General features: G+C 49.7%; 1 protein-coding gene across 1 annotated transcript in view; it reads left to right on the plus strand.

The window, feature by feature from the left end:
* The window catches only part of CUL5 (cullin 5), a 778,902-nt gene that overhangs the window by 692,903 nt on the left and 67,433 nt on the right, over positions 1-18,566 (plus strand). The gene's annotated exons all lie outside the window — the stretch shown is intronic.

An 18,566-nucleotide genomic window follows, 5' to 3' on the forward strand; every position in this document is an offset into this window, starting at 1 on the left:
AGAACTCTGGGGGAGTTTCCAGCATCGGCAATTTGTGCTGTTATATGTGTCTTTCGTGCTGTACGAATCGCCTTATGGTAAATAGAAAGTGAGTCCCAATATCCCTTTTTGTCTTCTGCCAAGTGAGTGGTTCTCCATCTCTTCTCTAACTTCCTAGCAGAAAGTTTCAATGTTCTTAGGTGATCAGAAAACCACACTTCCTGTTTAGCGGCTGGTCGGGGTTTGAATTGTCTCAAAGGGGCTATTTCATCAATGGCTTTTTTAGTCGCCCTACCGAATTTAATTAGTGCCATATCAATACTTTCACTAGGAAGAATAATGGGCGCAATAAACTTCTCTTCAAAGGAACTGTCTGTGATTTTATGCCACTGTCTACGGACAGTGGGTAGTGGGATCTGCTGCGTCATGACGGGCTCAGGAAGCGGAGTATAAAATTCCACAACAAAATGATCGGTCCAGCTGACCTGATCCGCAGGTAAACAAGAGACCAATGGAGAATTAGATAAGATCAGGTCCAATGTATGACCAGCTATGTGAGTAGGTCCAGAGTTTCGTTTACTTAGACCAAATAGTGACAAATCTGCTAGCAGAACTTGCGCCTCACTACAGTCGGATCTCTCGCTGTGAACATTAAAGTCCCCTACTAATGTGAAGTTACTGTCACTATTGACATAGGGAGCTAACAACTCGATCAGAAGGTTCGAAAAGCTTGTACAAGAGCCAGGAGGGCGATAAACTAAGGCACCTATCTGACTGTCTTTGGGCGAATATGTTAGTTTAAAGACTAACAGTTCAATTTCTGTAGTAGTCAATTCCTCCAGGATTTTGATGGAGATCTCTTGTTTATATACAATGGCGATTCCTCCGCCGTTTTTAAAGGGACGGTCTAGTCTAGCTATTTTATAATTGTTAGGAACTCCCAGCGTGATAGCAGGAGTAGAGTATGGTTTCAGCCATGTTTCAGTAAGATAGCACAGGTCAGGTTGTTTAGAGGAAATTAAATCCCAGACCTGGGCGGAGTGTTTTGGGAGCGATCTGATATTACAGAGAATGTTTTTCCGTCCTACTCGGATGATAGGGTCAGTAGTGACATGATTGAAAGTAGTATTATATGGCATATGACATCTAGCACTACTTTCACTGGAGACCTTTGAAATAATGTCGAACTGGGAGTGACAGTGTAAACATGAAAAAGGACCTTCAACCTGTGGGCGAACACTGTCTCCACAGCCCGGCGATGTTAGAGATCTAAGGTTTAACAGTACCTGAGATGTATAAGTAAGTCTCCTATCTTCATGGCTAGGCATATCTGCAGGTGTAGACCCCCTGGCCCCTAGCCCCGTCCTGTCGCTGACGGGCGCAGACGGGCTTCTCTCTGGCTTGTCTCAGGCGCGTTCTCTGGTGCTTTTCTGCGCGCCAACGCTGCGCGCTCAGGGTGACGAGAGGGCTAAGTAGCCCCTCCTAACAGATGGCTAGACCGCTAACCACTCCACGAGCGCGGTAAGCGGAAGTGGTGTTTTTTCGGTGAAACGCGACCTAGTGTTCCCCCAGCAATAGTATGGTGTTAGCTTAATTAAGTTGAGCTTCTGCTGGAGACCTAAGTCCTCGCTCCCTGAATAAATTGTGACATATTTCCTTGCTGTTGAGCCCACTGAGACTTCAAATTTCACTGCAGATACCCCATATGCCACCTGGCATGGTCCACAAGTAGGATAGAGGAGGCCAAGAGACCTAGAAGTCTCAGAGCCAATCTCACTGATACCCAGGCTGAAGGCTGAAACAGCGGGATTATAGCCCAAATGTCTTGGACTCAAGGTATAACTCGAAACACCATATCCAGGTAAGCCCCAATGAAAGGTAGCCTCTGCGAAGGAATCAGCATATTAATGTTAAAACCCAACAAGGTCAATGGGTCGCCCGTTATCTGGAGATGGTTGACAAGTGCTTAAGGTGAATCTGCCTTTAAGAGCCACTTGTCGAGGGATGGGAAGGCTAATATTGCAGGATGGGATTGTGAAAATATGCACCCCACAGATCTAGCACTACCATTCAGTCTCCTTGATCTAGGGCTGATGGAACTTGTGCCATAGTGAGCATTTTGAAGTAGTCTTTCCTCAAAAGAATTTCAAAGGACGGCTATCTAAAATGGGACGAAGTTTCCCGTTCTTTTCCGGTATTAGAAAATAGCAGAAGTAATAACCAGTCCCCATCTCTGAAACTAGGACCCTCTCTATCTCCTCCTTTGCCAAGAGAGCCTGAGCTTCTTGAAGAATAGGCAAATGTTCCTCTGACGGATGATGTGGTGGTGGAGAAATGTCCTAAGGGAATGACTGAAAAGGTGGGGAATATCCTTTTGCCACGACTGGGAGCACCTGTGGATCTGGCGTTATGCTCTTCTATGCCGGTAGATAATAGGTGATGCCAGCCCCAACTGGCAGATCGTGCGGCACTAAGCTCAACTTAACGAGGCTTTGGGGTTGCTGCAGAAGGGGGGGGGTTGGATTTTTGGCAGATCTTGGCATTTGAGTGGTTGTACATTGTCTGTCTGCTCCATGACCACATCTCCTAAAAGCCTTGGTGGTCTGTTGCACTGAAGGCATGAAGCGTTGTCGTCTCTGAAGATATGCTCTTCAAAAACCTCGAAAAGAACGCTGCTGTGATAGCTGATGGAGCCGGAGGTGCCAAACGTAAGGAGGGGGCTGTGGCTTTAAAGTCTTTAAATCTCTTAAGGTCTGTATCTGCTTTTCCCCCAAGCAACTTCATACCATCAAATGGCATGTCCAACAAAGAATGTTCAATGTCTGTAGATCAACCAGCTGAGCTGATCCAAGTATGCCATCTTATCACCACACTGGTCCCCAATGCTCTACTTAAACAGTTTGTGATATCCAGAGCAGATTTTATTGAAACATTTGCCTCATCCTGTCCTCCTGCTACCATGCTACAAACCCTGCAAGATCATTCGAGTATCCTCTGGGACTGAATGTAAAAAATAAGCCTCTCTATCCCATAAAGCATGGGAATAACTCCCTAAAAGACCGGAAGTATTCCCTGACCTTACAGCCAAACTAGGTTAAGAAAATACCATGTTGACATAAGCCTCCATCTTTTTAGACTCCCTGTGAGGAGGGCAGGAGGAAATGCAGTGGGACTAGTATGACTTGTTGAAGCCTGAACGATTAGACTTTCTCTGGTTGGATATTGTAGCAAAAAATCCTGATTCCCCTAGGCCGGACAATTTCTACTTGCAAATTGTTGATTAATTAGAGGACAAGAGCCTGGTTTAGCCCAGGTACCCAGTAAAACATTCATCAAGGCCTCATTAAATGGTAACAAGGGCTCCTGTGAAGCTCGTGCTGGATCAAGTATTTCCAGCACTAAAGTTGTTTCCAACTCCTGTGTGGGCTAAACATGGTCCAGAGTTTCTGCTGCCCTGTGTATGACAGTGGCAAATAATGCTACGTCCTCAGTAGCAACAACTGGTGTAGCAGCTTTATTCCCTTTTAATGAGCCCTATACCGACTAACTACTCTGTGTCCTACTCTGGACCTGATCCAAGCCCTGCCCTGGGGTCCTGTTCATAGGACAGTAGCCCACCGCCATTGCCCCACTTTTAGGGACCCCAGTTTCCTTACCAGCACCCGACCCTGGAGAGCTTGGTGGTCCAAGCCTCCACCTCTAGACTCAACCCTGGGGCATTCCCTATCACTCCACCAGAAAGGGAATCCAGGAGGATGAATGCATTTGGCATGAGAATGTTCTCTTCCTCCAGCCTTGCACTGCAGTTGGTGAACACAAATACCTTTTGGGCTGATATTCCCATGTGATCTAGGATTCGGTTGTTCAAGTGCTGTCTATGGTTTCGGAGGATTCCTAAGCCATACTCTCCCAAGCTATTGCTGACAGGAGAGACGCAGCAAAGTTCATCAAATGATATGGACTGGACGTGACTAACTTGCTGGGTTGAGCTATTTCATCGTTGGTGGTCTTGAAGCATCACGCCTGATGGAGAACCTCTGGCTTTTCAGGGGATGTCCAAGCGTCGCTTATGGCCATGCCCTTTGATGGCGCTTGTCTTTTTGGAGAGAAGGCAGACTCAGCGTTGGAGAGGTTTAAGGTCGGCAGAGCGAGGCCAGGTCCTTGGGCTCGTCTATGGCCTCTTGTCAACCCCAATCTGCCTTCTGCTGCTTTTGTGGCCACGGGAGAGGGCTCCAACTGCGTCCATAATCTCTCGGCCACCACGGCCAACAGGCTTCTCAACCTTTTCGTTGACGAGGACACGGCCATCCATTGACCATGTGGAGACAGATAGCCAGAGGTCCGGGCAGTCACAACCCCCAGCAGCCTCCAAACACCTTTAGTTTGCCTGCTGAACATCATGGGCATCCAGTGGGGGTCGGGGGGGGGGGGGGGGGGGGGGTCAGGTCATGTCATCACCTGCACCACTGGCAGTCAGTAACATTGGACCATTGGGTTTTGCAAATCATCCTAAGAGGCTACTCACTCCCCTTTGTGACCACCGTCCTCTACCATTGCCACCCACTTATGACCATCTGACAGAGGACCACCTTTTCTTACTCCGTCAGGAAGTGTTGGCTCTCTTTGCCAAGGGAGTCATAGAGAAGGTACCGCATCAGAAGTAAGTTATCATTGCTATTCTCACTACTTTCTGGTTACCAAGAACGGAGCCCGTCGTTCTATCCTAGACCTGCACCTTTCTTCCTGAAAAAGGAGAAATTCAACATGCTCACAAAAATTCTGTGTGCCCTGAATCCGGTAGACTGAATGACAGTGTTAGACTTACGGGGCACATATTACCACATCCCTGTCCATCCTGCCCTACCTGTGATTCACAGTGGGCCAAGACCTTGGCACTCACGGGGGTTCACTATCAATGTGCCGAAGTCACACCTGATTCCCTCTCAGACACTCCTTTTCATCAGAGCTGTTTTGGACATGGTGCAATTTTGAGCCTATCCTCCCCAGCAATGAATTCAGGATATTCAGGCTATCCATAGGTGGAGTGACTCTCCAACTTTCCATCTTCCACGAGGTGTCTTCAGGGTTCCCTGAGAAGGGTCTTTTTTCTTTAAAATTGCAACGCGACTTACCTATTGACTAAGATTGAGCACGTAGTCGCGTTCCCACTCTGCACACGACCTCTGTGGGGTTCCTAGCTACTCACCTTGGGTGGTTCCTTGGGTCCTCGGCTCTTCTACGTCTTTTGGGTCCATTCTTGACTTGAGTCATGGTTCACATTCCACTATTTTAGTATCTGGTTTGGTCTCCCCCTGGGGACCACTGTGTATTTGTGCTACTTACATGTTCTATTTCCTAAGTATTGCGTGTATTGTTTTTATATCTCCGGGTAGGAGATAATACATTGTGTTAGTGAGTGTTTGTAATAAAATACCCATTTTCTAACTACACTGTTACTCTTTTTCACTTAACCTATACCATAAGATTGAGTACTGGTAAAACAAGCTGCTTTACACCCCTTCTGGACTAAGCCTGAAAGATGCTCCTCACAGCTACCACTTAGAGAGCTTTCTAAGGTTGTCATAGACTGCTAAAATCATCATAAGGGTTGTCTGGATTAGTGAAGGGTGCTACACTTATATAAGTGAGCACCATATACTAAGCTAGCCTCTCACAGTACCGCATCAGAGGAATCTCTACGACATGGTTCAGTTTTTGAAGGGAACTGTGAAAGCTCTGCAGCGGTGGCTGACGAGCCGCAAATGGGTCATTAGCAGACCCCTCTCCCTTCTCCAACTAGAGCTCCCTTTAATGACAAATGCATCACTTGTGGGATAGGGGGTCATCTGGGAGAGGTAGAAATCAGAGGACTCTGGTCTCTTGCGGAGTCTGGGCAATTGCTTCCTTCGATCAAGGGAAGGCTAGTGCAGATGATCACAATCATGTGGTACTGCAACACAGGGAGGTGAGGTTGTGGACCCTTTGTCAAGAGGATGTACGTCTCTGGACATGGCTGTAATGGAAGAGAATTTCCTTAGTGATTCAACACTTGGCGGGCTCTCTGAATGCCGGGGCGGGCAAACTCAGCGAGAAGCCTAGCTTTTCACTAATGGTATCTCAACCCAGAAGTGGTGCCAGGCCTCTGTCAGCAGTTTTTTTTCTGGAGTTTTCAAGACAGCTCTTCTGAGACATTTTTTCTCTTGGGTGGAGTTCCAGCTTCTTCTATGCCTTTCCGCCTATACAATTCCTGCCCAGGTGCTCAAGAAAATTAGGAATTACCAGGCCCAAGTTATTCTTGTGGCTTTGGATTAGGCTCAGAGAGTCTGGTGTCCTGAGCTGCTGAGCATGACCGTCAGTATCTACAGCTAGTGGTCTCCAGATCAGGTGGTCTCTTCTAGAGGATCTTCTGTTGCAGTAACGGGGTAGGGTTTTGCACCCATACCTGCACACCCTCACCTTCATGCGTGGAGTTTGAATGGCGACAGTTGGACAACTTTTGACCTTCCTCCTGAAGTCAGTGATGTTATTCTTCCAGCCAGGCAACCCTCCACCAAGTCGAAAGACCTGCCGTTGGGTAGGTTTGTGACATTGTGTGATTTTAAAAACAGCGACTGCCATTTTTTATTTAGACTGACAATTTGCGTAATGTCAATTTTCTGCTTTCCCTGCCACACAACGAACCTCATTTCCATAGAGGTGCTTACTAATGATCTTGATTGAAAACATCTTGAGGTAATGCCCTATAGCCTTTTGTCCATGTTTCATATCAAGACACATCTGATAGAGACATCTAGCCGCAGATTCCTTACCTGTGAACTTCCAGGCGTCAGGCTGGATCTCTAAGAATTTTCTTAGCCGTACCCACACCGAAAGATGGGTCGGTTGACTCCTCGTGACATCGGCGTGTTCGTCATCGCCATGACATCCGCGTCGCCACTCCGGCGCACTGACGTAAGTTCTTTGCTTTTCGCTCCAACCAGCTCCAATCTGTTGAAGAGCGATACCCCCTGTCTATTTTTGACAGACTTGTTTGGACTTTTTGTCGACCTATTTTGGTGTGTAGGAAATGTCAAGTAAGACGACTTCGGGGTTCAAGCCGTGCGTTGCCTGTCACTGGGCCATGTCGGTCACGGACCCCCACTTAGTGTGTCTCTGGTGCCTGGAGCACGACCACAAGCTTGAATTCATGCTCCAACTGCCGGATTATAGTGCCGAAGGCTTTAAGGGAATGGTCACTAAAGCTGCACGCGGTCTGGCATTGTGGAGGTCGCCTCGTCAAACTCGATCCCGGTCTGGTTCTCGGTCGAGAGGAAGATCCGAGCACCGATCTAGTGAATCGAAGTCCACTTCGTCGAAGTCAGGTAAGAGGCACCCTAAAAAACACAACCCCGTCCGTCTCATGATGCGGCTGAGAAACCTTGGTGTTTGATGCCCCGCTCTGCGGAGCGTGTGCCTGGGTCGGCTCCACATTTCTCGGTCTTCCTGGGTCCGGAGCGACCCCCGCCCAGCTTAAGAAGTTCTATGATGCCCTGTGCACCATATTTGGGGGGCTTGACCCTACCGGCGCGCCTTAGGGCCCTGCAGACTCAGATGATGGAGGAGCCCACGTGGGTCTCACACCTGCTGGTCCGGTGCTACTGCCTCCGATTGGACCCGTCCTGGGTCCGTACCGGTGCCAGTCGCACCTCTGCAGCGACCTTACCCAGCTCTGCGTCCAGAGCTGAGGTCCTTTGTGTCACTGGCACCCACGGCGGCGCCTCCTCAATCCTCATACTCGATGACACGGAGTCGGTTGGGCAACATCTGATGCCGAGACTGGCGCAGACTGAGACGTGCAGCTCCGTGCCGTTCAACCTGCCCGATTCTGAAAGGTTACGGATGGATTCAGAGGTTTGGGAGGGTGAGCAGGATCCATTAGAAATCCTGCACCCACAAGATATGGACTGGTACGAGGAACTGGGTGATGCCAGTCGTTTAGACATCTCCCCAGACTCTGGCATGCTGTCTCCACCTACCCTGGCTGCAGAAGAGGGGGCATCATTTGCTATGGTGGTGTGTAGGACTGTAGAGGTCCTGGACCTGCAGCTCCCTACAGTGGCAGTCAAGACTAACGTCTTGACAGAGGTCCTGCAGCCTGGGGTCTCCAGCCGGAACCTTACTGCCTTTTAATGAGGCCTCAACGGACGTCCTTCTGGGCACCTAGTCCAAACCCAGCACAGGGGCTCCTGTGAATAGGACGATTGCCTACCGCCATCGCCCTGCACCGGGCGACCCACTTTTCCTCACCACCCACCCCACAAAGCTTGGTGGTCCAGGCTTCCACTTCCAGTGGCGGTTTCCCTTCCGCATCCCTAGGTAGGGAATCCAAGAGGCTGGACATTCTTTTTCTTCCGCCAGTCTTGCATTGCGGTCAGTGAACACTGCATGCCTTTTGGGCCGGTATTCTCATTCTATATGGGACACTGTTGCGCAGTTGCTGCCCAGGGTCTCGGAGGAGGACCGTGCTCTACTCTCCCAAGCTATTTCAGACCGGAGAAACGCAACAAAGTTCGCCATCAGATGTGGCTTGGACTCCACAGACTCGCTGGGCAGAGCGATTTCCACAACGCTGGGCGTACGTCGCCACGCCTTGCTGAGAACGTCTGTTTTTTTTAGGGATGTCCAAGCTAACCTTATGGACATGCCCTTCGATGGCTCCTGTCTCTTCAGAGACTAGGCAGATGCCACCTTTTGAGCATTTCAAGGAATCGCCAGCCACGGCCAAGTCATTGGGCCTCACCACAACTTCCCGGCTGGCATCTGCCTTTTGCTCCATTCGTGGCTACAGAAGGGGCTGCCAACCCTATTCCAGCCAGAGGCCCCCGCAAGCTCAGCAGTCCTGTGGGTTGGGAGGCTAGAAGTCGAGCCAAGCTACGATACCCTCCTTCGTCACAAAACCTTCCTTCGTGGCAGAGCATGCCATCATCACCACCACTGGCAGGACATCACATCGGACAGGTGAGTATTGCAAGACTACCCCTCCATCTATGCCTCCAGTATACGATCGGCTGACAGAGGATCACCTTGCCCTGCTCCGCAAGGAAGTCAAGACTCTCTTGGCCAAGCGGGCTGTAGAGAGTGTTCCCCGGACAGAAATAGAAGACGGAGGCCTTCGTCCTATCCTAGACCTCAGAACCCTCAACTACTTCCTCAAAAAGGAGAAGTTCAAGATACTCACCCTAGCTCAGGTCCTTTCTGCCCTGGACCCAGGAGACTGGATGGTAGCATTGGACTTGCAGGATGCCTATTTTCATATTCCTGTCCTGCCTGCCCATCGTTGCTACCTGAGGTTTTATGGTGGGCCACGAGCACTTTCAATCTGCAGTGCTCCCCTTCGGCCTCACCAGCGCCCCTCAGGTGTTCACAAAGGCGATGGCGGTGGTTGCAGCCCATCTCCGGAGATCAGGGGTTCCAGTCCTCCCCTATCTCAACGACAAGTTGTTAAAGGTGGGGATTCACCTGGAAGTGGTTGCTTGCTGCCGTTTGGACCCACGCCATTCTAACTGTCCTGCTGCTGGGTTGTGTTTCACCGCTGTTTCACCGCTGCTCCTCGCCGCACCCGCTCCGCGGGTGCCGCTTCGCGGTTGAAGAAGGGAGAGGCGAACTGCGCGCTGCACCTGGGAGGCGCCTGGAAGCTCAATCTCGCCGGCGCTAAGCAGGGACTCAGAAGACCAGGAGTCCCTGCTTCCCCAGACCGGAGAGCGGACGCGCCCACCTTCTGACACGCCCCCGCCTGTCCAGGAGCAAAAGGCGCGTGTGTGCAGTAGCCGCTGGGATTCACCTGGAAGTGGTTGCTTGCTGCCGTTTGGACCCACGCCATTCTAACTGTCCTGCTGCTGGGTTGTGTTTCACCGCTGTTTCACCGCTGCTCCTCGCCGCACCCGCTCCGCGGGTGCCGCTTCGCGGTTGAAGAAGGGAGAGGCGAACTGCGCGCTGCACCTGGGAGGCGCCTGGAAGCTCAATCTCGCCGGCGCTAAGCAGGGACTCAGAAGACCAGGAGTCCCTGCTTCCCCAGACCGGAGAGCGGACGCGCCCACCTTCTGACACGCCCCCGCCTGCAACGCCCTCCATTTAACAAACTGCCCGACGCTTAGCGGGACGCTTAGCGGGACGCCGAGCGAAGCCCGAGCAAAGGGCGGGCCGTCTGTGGCCGTCCGGGGCTGACAGAGGCTGGGCTGGGCCCCGTCCCTTTGCTCTTACCAACCACGACGACTCACGCTTGGTGCCTGTGGCCCTTCAGTTGCTCAAACTATGTCTACACGCTCTGGTAAGCCTCTCAGGGGTGAGGTTGAAAGGGGATCTAATGTCGCGAGCCCTGTCATAGGGTCAATGGACCGTTTCATTACCAGGGTAGCCGCGGTGATTGAAAAGGAGATAGCCATCTCTGAGCGGCGTCTATCTGAAGTATACCTCCCCGCAAGACGTTCATTATTGGGGGCAGACGCCCAGTCGCCCACGCCAGCCATTACCCGGGTTCAAGCAGGTACCCCGCCTAGTATGGACAGTGCTCCCTTAGAACCCCTCCTTCTGACTGGTATTGAGCAAAATATAGATAGGTTGGAAACTCAGGCCGTTCTTCTTCCTATAGTCGTAATGGAAGACGACGGCCCTAGTAACTGTTCCGTATCACTACCACCTATTCCATCAAGTGATGTCATTAGAGACCCCGAGTCCCCAAATTCCCCTGCACCTACCACAGATGTACTAGATGGAAAGCTAGTTGGGGCTTCACCTATTATCGTGACTCCTGATACTAGGCAGGAGTCTCCCCTCGTAGGTAAAAAATCGCGTAAACGTAAGAAGGGTAGGCTAGTGAGACAGGCCGCCCTCTACCAAAGAGTAAGGAAGTCTCCTGTTCCTAACACAAGCATTACAAGGGGTGCCCCTATGCTGAATGAAACCGACACAGAAGGGGATGTACTGATTTCTCCAAAGGGCCCTCACACAACTAAGGTCCCAAAGAGAGCAGACTTAGTAGCGGTCGAAAATATTCTGGAGAAGGTATATACCCTCATGAAACCGTTACTAACTCAAGTGAAGGGTCTAGGGGAGAGGATTGATAAACTAGAGCAGTCAACTCTGGATGGGTTACACTCACTGAAAACAACAATCAAACAAGCAACTAGAGTGACTGTAAATAAGGATGTGGATGTTAAAGGGAATGATCTATCAGCGCAGAAAGGCCCTAAGCCCCCAACAACCCAAAATAAAGCTGCTCCTAATAATCTAGTAATCCCAACTCCCAAATCTCCTCCCCACCTGAAACCAGGTCCAAGCCACAAGGGACTCCCAACAAATAAAGAGCCTGAGAAAAATAAGCCAAAATGTCTTCCTCAAAAACAGCAGCAGACAACTGATGGTAATAAGGAAGTCCAACAAAAATTAGAAAGTAGCAGTAAACCTAGCGGGCCAACGATTAGGAAAGCCCCCAGGCCTGCAACACAATGTTCTGCCCCAACAATCTCCCCACTGGCCCCCAGTATCCCCCCACGACGGATCCCCCCAATTAATCTCCCACCAGACTGTCAACCATTTGTTGCAGTCATGGTTAATGTGCCTCCCCTAAAGGATGGCCAGTTGGAAAACCATCAATCACTTAAGAACAAGTGTATACACTGGCTGAAGGCAAATAAACCAATCCCCCCGGGTATGGACGGCATTATCCTAAGTGTCCGTAGAGTGGGATGGGTAGGGCAAGGGAAAAAATTGCTGGAGGGTGACTGTGTAATTATAAACTTTCAAGATTACAGAGTGGTGCCATCCATTTGTACTCCTATTAAAAATATGGGGGCTCCGGGGGTTAAATTGGTAGACCTCTCATATTTTTACCCTAGGCACCTTGTTAGCCCAAATGGAGGAAGTGAAAGTTCTCTTAATTCTGGCCAAAACTGGGCCGGGGTTGTAGGAGGCGATAGGGAGAAGCAAATGTGGGCAATTGGCCCCTGCTGACTGGAATCAGCGAGCAGAGCAGAACAAGTAGAAGCACCACCCACCCAAATAAACTTTGTAAGTGGAACAGGAGATCCTATAATAATTCCACAAGATCCCTGTTCTCCTCGGATATACAGGGGAAACCCTATAGATATGGGATTTCAAGCGCCCAGCGACCATCCAGCTGTGACGGACCTAGTCTTTAAGGTTCTCAGCTGGAACATCGCAGGGATTGCTGGAAAACTGGCCCTCCCAGACTTTACTGCATGGGTTGATAAGCACTCCTTGTGCCTCTTCCAGGAAACCTGGAGCCTGACACCGGTCCACAGGGTGGGTTTTTCCTCATACTCCTCTCCTGCGCGGGTCTCGGAATCCGGGAGAGGCCGCCCAGCGGGCGGCCTTCTTATTTGGGTCGCGGCTTCTCTAAACTGTAGAGTAGTGGACTATCCCACAGGTTCCCCGGATATACAAAATATTACCGTCATAGATCAAAGGGGAAGAATTGTTTTAAACATCTTTAATGTGTATGCTCGGGGTACAAAGGGTGGGAGAAAGTCTCCTGTGATAGCTCTTCTCGAGACCCTGTTAAACAACACCCCACATAAGACCCGCACCCTGGTTGTAGGTGATATGAACTGTACGTTCGAGCCTTTGGGCTCGGAGGTCTCCCTCGACCAGGATGAGGAGGATGCCAGGTGGGGGATCCCGGCTCTAGACATCGCACCGATTAAAAGGTGGACAGAAGTGGCGCTCCAAATATACTCCCTTACTCTTGAATTTAATTTAAGGGCAGCGAATGGGAGGACTTCCTTGGATAGAGGGGGTGCACATACCTACAACAGACCAGGGCACACCTCTAGGCTGGATTATGCCCTAATAGACATGTGCTTATGGCCTTATGTAAAGGACATGCAGGTGGTCCCTTCGATAGAAAGCGATCACAACCCTCTCTCCCTAGAAATGGAACATTGGTGGCAACCCCTAAGGAAGGCCAACATTAAAGAGGCACTCGTACCACTAGATGAATCTGAAGTCTCCCCATGTGGTAGAAGAATTAAATGGGCGAAACTGGTCCTATCCGAGGGGAAGGTTGGGGAAATTCAATCCCATTTAAACCGCGCGGTAATATCTCTGGAATCCTCGCTAGAAGGGGTGGGTAAAGTGAGTGGGTTATTTCTCTCCCTGATTGAAGCCCTAACCAACGTGTTTACCCTGTACCCTAAAAAACCGGGCAATACAGGAACTAAAAAATCTGTTGAGGGGTGGTATACCCAAGCATGTAGGACCCATAAGGCAAAGCTAGTTGAGGCAGTTAAATTTAAATCCCAAAGTGTGATCCAGGAAGCTAGGAGGGCTTACAAAAAGACCCTTAGTTTGGCTAGAAGGGAGTGGGAAGAAAATTACTGGGAAGACCTGCTCCAGGCTAGCAAAATTAGGGATTCAGGGATGTTTTGGAATCTTATAAGGAAACGGAGCAAATCCGATGTAGCCATCAGACCCTGCAGTATCCCGCCTCAAAGTTGGGCAAAACACTTTGGGTCTTTATACCTCCCACCAGACGGGGAACTGTGTGCGGGGATGGATCTCACACTAGCAACCGAACCTCATGCCTATGACCTTTTCACTCCCTTAGAGATTGAGGGGGTTATAGGCTGGGTGGCACCACGCAAGGCACCGGGCCCGGACGGCCTTCCGGGTGATTTGATGAGGGCTTATCCAGCGGAATGGGGAAGGATCATAGCAGCTCTACTAAATGATATTATGAGGGGAGGAGTAGTACCAGAATCCTGGAAAGGGGCGGTGGTTGTCCCTATCTATAAAAAAGGGTGCAGGGAAACCCCGGGAAACTATCGCCCAATAAGTCTGATAGACTCCACCCAAAAGATAGCTGGCAAAGCTATCCTTGGTAGGATCCTCCATTGGGTGGAGGAGAATAAAATCCTATCAGACTTTCAGGCAGGTTTCCGGGCTGGTATGGGGACTATAGAGCAGGTGTTTAGGTTGTCCCTCTTGGGGTGGAAGGTGGTGGAACTAGGCAAGGGTAGTCTTTACTTAGCCTTTATAGACTTGAAGACTGCCTTTGATCTAGTTCCCCGGGAAGAGCTCTGGAGGGTCCTTTGTGAGTTGGGGCTACCACCTTACATCTTGTCCCTTCTTATAAGCCTTCATGCCCACACTTTTGCACAGGTCCGCTGGGGTAATAACGGAGAGCTTACGGAAAAAATACCAGTGTCTAGGGGCGTAAGACAGGGTTGCGTCCTGGCACCCACCCTATTCTCGTTATATCTGAATGGGGTGGTAAAACACCTTCAACAAGAACCAGCTGACGCCCCCTGTCTTGGAGGTGTCCGTATCCCAACCCTGCTTTTTGCGGACGACACGCTCCTGATTTCGAAGACCCCACAAGGTCTACAGAAACTTCTAACACGATTCCAGGAGTTCTGTGTTGCAAAAGGGCTAACAATAAATGTGGACAAAACAAAATACCTAGTTGTTAACCCACCTAAAAAATTGGGTCGCCTACCTACACTTAACTCTATTCCCCTGGAGAAAGTAGCCGAATTCGACTACCTTGGCATTCGGATTACGGAAAGGATGACTTGGGCAAACCACATTGAAAAAATGGTCCTTAACCACAGGAGAGTAGGAGGAGCTCTCATGAGGGAATACAGGGCCTCAACTAGGAGATCACTTACCCCAGTACTTGACATCTACAAGGCCAAAGTAGCGACATCAGCCTTGTATGGGGCAGAACTGTGGGGTCACTGCCGTCTGGATGCCCTAGTTACTGCTGAGAGCAAGCTATTAAAATCCCTCATCGCTGTTCCTCTGAGCACACCGTCAGTACCTGTGAGGATGGACACGGGATGTAAAAACATTAAAGATCAGGCCCAGCTTCGCCCGCTCCTGTTGTGGACACGGATCTGGAGGTGCGAAGAATTAAAATCCTATGCTGATGCCCTGAGAGACATAATGAGCCAGGGGGGTTGGGCCAAGATAAAATGGTTAAAGGACACCAAAAAGCTGTTGGAGAATATAGGACTAGGGGATTGTTGGTCATCCCGCTCAGCCCCTCCAAAAGAAGTTGTCAAGGCGCTTTTTTGGAAATGGACTGCTGAGCGTCTAATCTCTAGCCCAAATCACTGCAGGTCCACTGCCACCTTTTTACAAATTAAAGACATTGTGGCCATCGAACCTTACTTGGACTTGATCACTCTCCCCTTTGACCGTGCTCTTTATTTTAAATTTAGAGTTGGCTCCCTCCCGTTAGGTGCATTGGTATCGAAATGGTCATCTGCGGATCGCACCTCTCCCAACTGTGCATGTTGCCCGAGTAAGATTGAGTCTATTGCACACGTCTTATTTGAATGTCCGGATTATGCAAGGCCTAGGAGCTCTTGGCTGAAACCACTCTGCCGTAACATGGGCACACGTAGTCATTTAGTAGCCTTGCGTATCCTAAGCACGGACACTTCCCCCCCCCCATAGTCTGTGGAATAGCAAAATTTTTAAAGCAGTTTTGGCATATTCGATGTAAGAGATTGTCAGTAGCTGTTTAATCCTTGTTTTAGCTAATTTATTAACGGACTTTATATCCTTTTATCACTTTTAATATTCCAATATTTCTTACTGACTTCTTATGGCATAAACTTTTTTGTATACTGTATTGATTGTATTATGTATGTGCTTATAAGATATCTCTGTGTATCGAATAAAAGCTTATGACTGAATGTCCCAAACAGTTGTCTCCCATTTCCAGACTACGGCTAACATCCTGCATTCGCTGGGGTTCACTATCAACCTCCCAAAGTCACACCTGACCCCCTCTCAGATGCTCCCTTTCATTGGAGCGGTTTTGGACGTGGTGCAGTTTCTGGCTTATCCTCCTGAACGGCGAGTCCAGCATATTCAGGCTATGATACCGATGTTTCAGCCTCTATCCTGGATTTCGGTAAGATGACTATGAGATTGTTGGGCCTCACGGCTTCCTGCATCCTTCTAGTGAACCATGCATGGTGGCATATGCGGGCTCTGCAGTGGGACCTGAAGTTCCAATGGGCACAGCATCGAGGAAATCTCACCGACCTGGTTCAGATTTCGGAGGGCACTGCGAAAGACCTGCAGTGGTGGCCAACATACTGCAATTGGATCAAGGGCAGACCCCTTTCCCTTCCCCACCCAGATCTCACAGTATTGACAGATGTGTCCCTTCTGGGATGGGGTGGCCACCTGGGAGAGTTGGTCTCCGGCAGAATCCAAGGTCCATATCAACCTGTTGGAGCTTAGGGCAATCTGACTGGCACTGAAAGTCTTTTTACCATCCATAAAGGGAAGGCTGATACAGGTGTTCAAGGACAACACTACCGCCATGTGGTACTGCAACAAGCAGGGTGGAGTGGGTTCATGGACTCTTTGCAAAGAGTCCCTGCGTCTCTGGACCTGGAACAACAGGGCATTTCCCTGGTGGTTCAACACCTATCTGGCAGACGAGCTCAGCTGAAGGTGCCTTGCGGATCACGATTGGCGTCTCCATTCGGAGGTGGTACAAGATCTTTCAGCAGTGTGGAGAGCCTCGGTTAGATCTGTTTGCCTTCAAAGAGAACGCGTGAGGTCAGCAGTTTTGTGCATTCGCGTTTCCAAGGAGGCTCTCGCTCAGCAACGCTTTTTGCCTTGTCCCCCATACCACTCCTCTCAGAGTGCTCAACAAGATCAGGAGCGACGGGCACAAGTCATTCTTGTGGCTCAAGGCTGGGCATGGAGAGTTTGGTATCCCAAGCTTCTAGACATGCGCATCAATCCTCCGATTAGGTTGCCCCTCCGGCTGTTGCAGCAACAGGGGAGTGTCCTCCACCCGAACCTGTCCACTCTCTGCCTTCTTACGTGGAGATTGAGCAGCAACAGTTGACAGCTTTTCACCTTCCTCCCGAAGTCTGTGAGGTTATTCTGGAAGCCAGGCGTCCCTCCACGAAATCGGTATACGCCTGCCAATGGAACAAATTTTGTAAATATTGTACAGAACAGTCCATTGACCCCTTGTCTTCCTCTCAGGCAGATATCCTTTTGTTTATCCTTTCCTTGACCTTGCAGGGTTCTGCTTTGGGCACTCTGAAGGGTTATCTTTCGACCTTCTCAGCTTTTCTTCGGCTACCAGATCAGCCTTCACTTTTCAAGTCCCCTCTGGTGCAGAGGTTTTTGATGGGGTTGACCCACTTGTTCCTCCCCTTCTCCTTTTCTTATGCCTCAATGAGACCTTAATTTGGCCCTCACCTTGACGTGTGCACTGTTTGATCCGATGCACAACTGCTATTTATGATTGCTCACCATCAAAACAGCATTCTTTGTGGCAATTACTTTGAGTGAGCTAACTGGAGGCACTGTCATCACAGCCTCCTTACCTCACGTTTTTTCCGAAAAAAGTGGTGCTGAGAACTTAGGCGTCCTTTTTGCCCACGTTTGTAACTCCCTTTCATCTGCGATAGTCAGTTACTCTGCCCACTTTCTATGCACCTCCGCATCCTTCCAAGGAAGAGAAACGTCTCCACCGTCTGGGCCAAAAAAGGGCATTATCATTCTGTCTCGATGGCACTAAAGAGTTCCGGGTGGATGACCAACTCTTGATAGGATACGTGGGAGCAAAGAAGGGTCGTGCGGTTCAAAAGAGGACCATCTTTCGTTGTGTCACCCTCTGTATAAAAATCTGTTACTTCCTGGAAAAGAAGCAGCCTCCAGAGGGCCTTAGGGCCCATTCCACCAGAGCAAAGGCAGCTACCACAGCTACCACCTCCAGCGTGGGGTTCTGATTGCTGATATCTGTCAAGCTGCCAAAAGAGAGTTTCTGCACACGTTTGCCAGACATTGTTACCTGGATTCACAGGTTTGCAGAGAAGGCCTGTTTGGCCACTCTGTCCTGCAGGATTTTCTGGTCTAAAACGTTTCTGCAGTCCCTCCTCAGAGGAAGACATTGCTAGGGTATCTGTTAAAAGGTAAGTAATCTGCAGCTAGTTGTCTCTATCAGATGGACAAGTTACTTACCTTCAGTAATGCCGTTTCTGGTAGAGAATTGATCTAGCCGCAGATTCCTTGCCCACACACCCTTCCTCCACGCACTGCGGAATTGTTTAGTGTCTGGGCTGGTTCCCTTTAGGGCCCTAGCTTCTTTTTAACACACCATGGTCAGTCACTTCATGGCTCTGCGCTTCTGGTGTGGAAAGTCATGAAAAGTACTGACGTCACTGTGCCGAAGTGGTGGTTATATTGATGAGGCTGGCGTCACAACGCCGACGTATACGACGCTGATGTCACGCAGAGTCGACCAACGGCACCTACTGGTGCGCAGGTGTGCTGCTAAGAAATATCTTCCAAATCCAGCCTGTCACCTGGAAGTTCAAAAGTAAGGAATCTGTGGCTAGATCATGTCTCTACCAGATCACGCGTTACCGAAGGTAAGTAACTTGTCCATCAGGCCATCTACCTTAAATTTCCCACTTATGCTCTTTTCATATGTTGAATTCACTTCTCATTTTTTTTCTGAAAGCAACATTCAAAAAGCTAATTCTTCAGAAGTTCTATTTTCTTTTCCTTCAAGGGCCATTTTACAGTGCATCATCTTTCTTCTT

This window comes from Lissotriton helveticus, chromosome 8 (genome assembly GCF_964261635.1).
Source record: "Lissotriton helveticus chromosome 8, aLisHel1.1, whole genome shotgun sequence".
Lineage (NCBI taxonomy): Eukaryota > Metazoa > Chordata > Amphibia > Caudata > Salamandridae > Lissotriton > Lissotriton helveticus.